General features: G+C 43.1%; 1 pseudogene; it reads right to left on the bottom strand.

Moving 5' to 3' along the window:
- Positions 1-2,569: 2,569 nt before the first annotated feature.
- LOC129117064 (general transcription factor II-I repeat domain-containing protein 2-like) lies at positions 2,570-6,188 on the bottom strand (annotated as a pseudogene).
- Positions 6,189-6,462: the final 274 nt, after the last annotated feature.

The following is a 6,462-nucleotide window of genomic DNA, read 5'->3' on the forward strand; positions in this document are numbered from 1 at the left end:
TATCCCCCCGAGGCATTAGAGCGCACCTATATCCCCCCATGCACTGCTGCTGCTGCTGGAAAGTGAGAAGGAACTGCTCGCCTGCGATGGTGCGCCTCATCACAACCTGCTCAGCGGTGAAAAACCTGCAGCAGCTCGCACAAGATGCTGACCTGGCCTTATTTCAGATTTTTCAAATTGCTGCTCACTTGGCTTATTGGGGCAAAGCGATCATCATCGACCCGCTGTGTGAGAACAAGGAGAGCATGCCTGTCAGTGCTCTGTTATATATGTCTATATTTGTTTGGTTTTGAAATTTACTAATGTTCAATAAATATGTTTTCTGAATAGGATGGTTCTCCTTGCATTTTTTGATGTTTAAGTGACAAACGAGAAACAAATTAGATCATTTATTTCAGGTCTGTGAAGGTGGGCTCAGGTACAGTATTTACAGGAGGCAACTAGGCAGCTAAGTAACACCAAACACTACGCTCCACTGCCCCACCTGATCCAAGCGGAAACGCAGACAAGAATACAAGCAGTATTATCAGGACTGCTCAATAGGGACTTCATTACCAACAAACAAATGATTTATCTGTCTGGACCGGACATCCCTAGACCGAGACAGTTTTACCTTCTCCCTAAAACACACAAACCCCCAGAGAAGTGGACCATCCCCTCCAGAGTCCCATGTGGTCGGCCTATTGTGAGTGACTGTGGCTCAGAGTCCTACCGTGTGGCGGAGTACGTTGACTCCTTTATCAACCCTCTTTCCACCAAACATGCCAGTTATGTGAAGGACACGTATGATTTTGTGGAGAAACTAAAGAATGTGACCACATCAAAAGATGCATTTATTTTTTCGGAAATGTTTTTAACAAATATCCTGATTTTAAACGGCCGGATGAAGCCATGGATCCAGTCTGTTATGTCTATTTAAAAATCATAAAACCCAGAAGGTGGCTTGCTGTGATTTATTCACGCCACTAGGTGGAGCCGGAGATGCAGGTTGCTCAATATTTCTCATTGAGTCCTGTGGGGTCAATGGTTTTTAATGACCCTATCCATTTCCTTTCAGCTCTTTGGCGCTGCACCTTTGACCAATGTTTGTTGGTCTCTAACCCTTCTGAAGTAAAATGATTAAAACCATGTTCTTTAAAATGCAGATATAAAACCGTTTCCCTGTCTCCTTTTTTGATGTGATAAATATGTTGCCTCAGTCTGCACTCCAGTGTGTTCTGTGTCTCCCCTATATACAGTTTTCTTTTTTACAGAGAGAACATCTGATGGCATACATCACATTGGTTGTCTCCAGGCTGGGTGCTCCCTGACCCGAGTGTTGGTTATTAATGTATGTGTTATTGTGATGGTTCTCCTGCAGGGGAGCTTTCTTGGCCCTCTTGGTGAGACTTGAGTGGTTTTTATTCCTCCTATAGGCTGAGATAACTTTAAAATGACTGAGGGCCACACTCTCCTCCTGGGCCTGTTGGAAATGGGTTTTAAAACTGGAGCTGAGGCGAGCTAAGGTATGTGAGTAGGTTGTTACCATCGGTATTAAAATGCAGCTCTGCTGTTCTGCTGTATGCTGGCCCTGGTCCTTAAATACCTGCTTCACCTCTGCTTTTATCTCCCTCAGGAATCTCTTTGAATAGCCCCGTGGAGTTAAGGCTGAAAAACAGAGTCAGTGTGGCCTTTTCCACATCCTCTGGGAAGCTGCAGATTCTATGGAATCGGAGTAATTGTGATTTTATTATGCCCCTGAATGTGTGTTTGGGGTGATAACTGGACTTGTGGAGGAGAGCATGCCTGTCAGCATCTTTTAAAAAACACTCTGGTTGCCAATGATTTTGTTTCTCCGATCCCTGGAATAAAAAAATACTTGTGTCTAAAAATTCCAGTTTCTCTTTTTGTACATTGTGTGTGATTGAAATGGCCGGATGATGCGAGTCTAAAACCATTAAAATGTTTTCAAAGTCTGTGATGGAGTTCCCCCAGATCCCAAATATATCATCTAAAAACCTGTAGTACAGTAATGGCAGGGTTTTGCACTTAAACGCGGACTCTCACGTAAGAGATCCGTGTTGGAATACCAGCCATGGCAGCCTTTTTTATCTTTTTTCAAAAGTTGAGTATTTATGCATGTTTGAATATATGACATTGGAGAAAATGTATAAGGCAGGGGTGTCAAACTCAAATACACAGTGGGCCGAAATAAAGAAATTGATACAAGTCAAGGGCCAGATGGGTTCAACGTTTATTGAAAACTTATTGAAAGAACCTTAGTGCACATATTGAACCTGGAACTAACAAGGCCTATAGAGTATTGCCTATAAAACAACATTAATTATGAAATAAAAAATATAAATAAATAAAAGTAATAAAATCAGTTTCATTAATTGCTTATGGCTCTATCTGCAGTTTTTCCAGAGTAATTTCAAGTGAAAACATTTTCTACAGGCAAACAACAGCCAAAAATAATTTACTTCAAAGAAAAATCAAATGTCCTGTAGTAGCAAGAGAAAAAATGCAAAAATGAAACTACATTAAAAACTGAAAATGCGTCAAAGCACCGTTTGCTGCTCTGTGATGCTCACTGGTCTGAGCCAGACACTTGGTGTCTCATCTTGGATACAAGTTCATCAATGTCTGGGGTCAGGCTCTGAGCTGAGGAAATCCTCAGGACTGAGTGAAGGTGCTCATCAGTAAGACGAGTCCTGTGTGAACTTCTGTTTATCTTCATCAAAGAGAACAGTTGTTCACACAAGTATGTGCTGCCAAACATAGAGAGCGTCTGAGCAGCCTGGGAGCGCAGCTGGGGCATTGTGTCGGGGATGAAAGTGGAAACAGACTCATATTTTGCCTTCAGTGTGTCACTACATTGGAGCTCAATCAGCTCCATTTGGAGGTTTGATGGTGCGTTTCCCACGTCAGCTGCAAATGGATTACTGAGCAGTTCAAAGCTGCTTTTTTGGGCTTCAAAATCGGCAAATCGCCGTGTGAAGTCAGCACCAAGTATGCCGAGTTTTTCAGCAAACTGTGTAGTTGGGAAGGCAGCGACCTGCTCTTTCATTGTTTGGCAGTGCGGAAAATGGCTCAAGTTTTCCTGCAGCATCTGCGTCTCCCACAGGCGCAGCTTGGTTTTAAAAGCCCTCACTGTAGCGTACATGTCAGTGATGACACGGCCCCGCCCCTGAAGCTGCAGGTTGAGCGCATTCAGGTGGGCTCAACCTTCCTTTCCCTTTGCTTTCCATGAACTCACAGATTTGTAATGCACTTTATATTGAGCAAACAATCTCAGTGCTACATAAATAGAACGTCTCTCCAAAGAAACAACTAATGGCTTTTTTAAAAGGTAGGTTTTTAGGCCTTTTTTAAAAGTTCCAGGGTCAGTGGTGCTCTCTCTTCAGATCTCCTCACGCAACTGGAAAAATCTTTCCAGCACCTTTCCCTGGCTTAGCCATCGCACCTCTGTGTGATAGGGCAAGTCACCACATTCTGTACTTAACTCCTCCAGAAAAGACTTGAACTGGCGGTGATTTAAACCTTTGGCTCTGATCAAGTTAACCGCTAATGTTACGATGCTCATCACATGTTCCACTTTCAAGGCTTTGCCACACAACGACTCCTGGTGTATGATGCAGTGATAAGCTGTCAACTCACTTGTGACATTTTCCTCCTTCATCTTTTCTCGGATCCTCCCCACCAACTCTTTTGACCGCACATCGCAGGCGCTCCATCTGTTGTCAGTCCCACAAGTTTATCCCACGGCAGCCCCATGTGTTTGGGCTTAGGCTCACATTTAAAAATGCACACGGCTAACGTCGCAAACTTTAATCATGCAGTTTTTGACAAATCCCCCCTCGGTAAAGGGCCGGGTTGATTTCGCAACCTCTGCTGCCACAATAAAACTGGCCTTAACAGCAGCCTCGCTTTGTGATTTGGCTTTAGTGAACATAGCCTGCTGTGACACCAGACTTCTCTTTAGCTCCTCTAGCTTCTGGAGCCTTTGTGTCGTGTCCAGATGCTTGTATCTGTCTTGGTGCTTCGTTTCACAGTGTCTTCTTCTGTTGTATTCTTTCATTACAGCCACAGTGTCTCCGCACAGAAGACACACAGCTTTGCCCTTTACATCCGCCAACATATACTGTGCCTCCCACCTGTCTTGAAAACTCCTGTTTTCAAATTCCACCTTTCGTTTAGCCATTTTTTGGGGAGAGGGATAGTTGAAAGTTGACACGATTGACGTGCCGACACACGGACAGTGCATTGTGGGATTTGTAGTATTTTGGTGGTGCGTGCGATATACCGGCGGGCCAGCTCTAATAGTAAATAGATTTTATCATGCGGGCCAAAGATAATTCATTCACGGGCCGGATGTGGCTTGAGTTTGACACATGTGCTCTAGGCCGACGCCTCACTTCCAGATTATAAGACAGCTTGTTATTTTAACCGTCTCAGAGTTGACGCAGTTTGGTTGAATCTTGTGTATTCTTGCCCAGCTGTTAGTTAGTAGTTAGCTTTCTATAACTAATGACTGTAAATGTAGATTGTTTGGACCCAGTAGAGGTGAAATGCAGAGGATGTGGTCAGTTGTTACACATTGCACCTGAAAGGAATGAAGGCTATGAAAATGATAAGGAAAGAAAATGCTTTAAATGTTCTATATTTTCTATACTCACAGCAGAGCTCATGCTGTTGACCTTATCAAGGAGGGCAATAATGAGGCTGTAGAGATTCCCCAGGTATAAAACAAGCACTCTGTAAACACATACACATATGACCAACGATAGTGAGCTGTAGGACCTGGGATGTACAGTGTGTATTCAGTGCTGCATTGGACAGCAGCGACGGAGTGACGGAGTACCTGGCCAGCTGGAAACGCAGCGAGGTTGGTGGGTGGTACATCTCGAGCTGAGACACCAGCTCAAAGGCAGACGGAGCGATCATGGTGATGAGAGAAACCACCACACTCACCTGGAGAGAGGAAGGACATGAAAGCCACTGAAACAGAGGTGAAATGAGGCTAAATCAAGGCCAAATCTCTAATCCAAGCACCAAATTGCAGCGTACTTAACGCTGTTTAACTCCCAGTGATTGTTATTATTTTAAGTGGAGATAGCAATATTTCAACAGATAACAAATATGTGGGGCTGAATTTGGGAGAGAATACAAAATATTCATAATATTTAGATTTTGTGGAATGTAACTATAAAAAAACGTGTTTGAATATTTCATTCCGAGAAATTATCATAAAACTTCAATGGAATTTAGCTAGCAGAAACGGTACAAATGATAGTCCCATTAGGTGTAAAAAAGTTAATATATATATTTTTTTTTTAGCCAGAGTCCTTCTTTCCCCAAATAGGAGATGATGAGTTTACCTCATACAACCACAGTTAGGATCGGAGCAGCACATACTCCCCATGTAACTTTGCATTTGGCAAATTCTTGAAAACCTGATGATTGTGAGAGCAGCCCCTCCTCCTGCTACCAGCTGGACCTGCTAAGCAGTGAAGTCTTCACATTTGTATTAATTCCACTTCCTATAGTCTGTTTTTCTTGCAGATAAAATGAAAAGACCCGAGCTGTATCAACACAATGACAAGACAAGCACACACACACTCTAATCCTCTGGTGGTTCTCTGAAACTGAACTGATATTGCCATAATATGTATCATTTAAAACATCACAAATGTAATATTTGAAGATTAAATAAGATTAGAAGTGGGTTGTTTTTTCTTTGCCATCATGGTTACAAGACATGACTTATCGACTTTATTTCCATGCAGAGCTGAACACTGATCTGGTGAAGCCCTGAGAGGTGAAAGAGAAAGAAAAAAAAAAAGAAAAAAATCATCATCATCTGTTCTGATCATGTGATGGTTTGGCTGACAGAAGAGCAGCCTCTCTGGGGGAAATGAAACGATGAGCTGGAGCGGATCAGTGTTGGTTCTCCGCGTCCATCGATTCCTTGGAACAGTATTGCATGTTGATAATCTACTCAAACTAAGGATGTCTGCTCTCTGTCTCTCTCATTCTTCTCCCCCCACAGCGTCAGCTCCGGCTTCTCCTGCTCCAGCTTCTCCTGCTCCAGCTTCTGAGAACGATCCACCACAAAGTAGATGATGTAGATGCTGCCGGCGGCGCCCAGAGACAGCAGCAGCAGCACCAGGATGTTGGCCAAGATACGCAGACTGATCAGAACGGCCCTGAGAAACACACAAATACACACAAATAATAGATGAACAGCTCATTTATGTAAATATATATATATATATATATATATATATGTATGTACGTGAATATGTGTATTTACAGCTGTGAAAGGACACATGCTGTTCATACACCTCCACCCAGCATCCATCTGTGGGATCTGAGAAAAGCTCTTTTGAGGGACATTATTGTGGCTCCAACCCTGCTGTACTGAGCCTGGTGTCTAATGTGTGACGAGCTCTCATATTCTACAATCACATCCAGAATAAA

Source organism: Anoplopoma fimbria, unplaced genomic scaffold, assembly GCF_027596085.1.
Source record: "Anoplopoma fimbria isolate UVic2021 breed Golden Eagle Sablefish unplaced genomic scaffold, Afim_UVic_2022 Un_contig_13358_pilon_pilon, whole genome shotgun sequence".
Classification (NCBI taxonomy): domain Eukaryota; kingdom Metazoa; phylum Chordata; class Actinopteri; order Perciformes; family Anoplopomatidae; genus Anoplopoma; species Anoplopoma fimbria.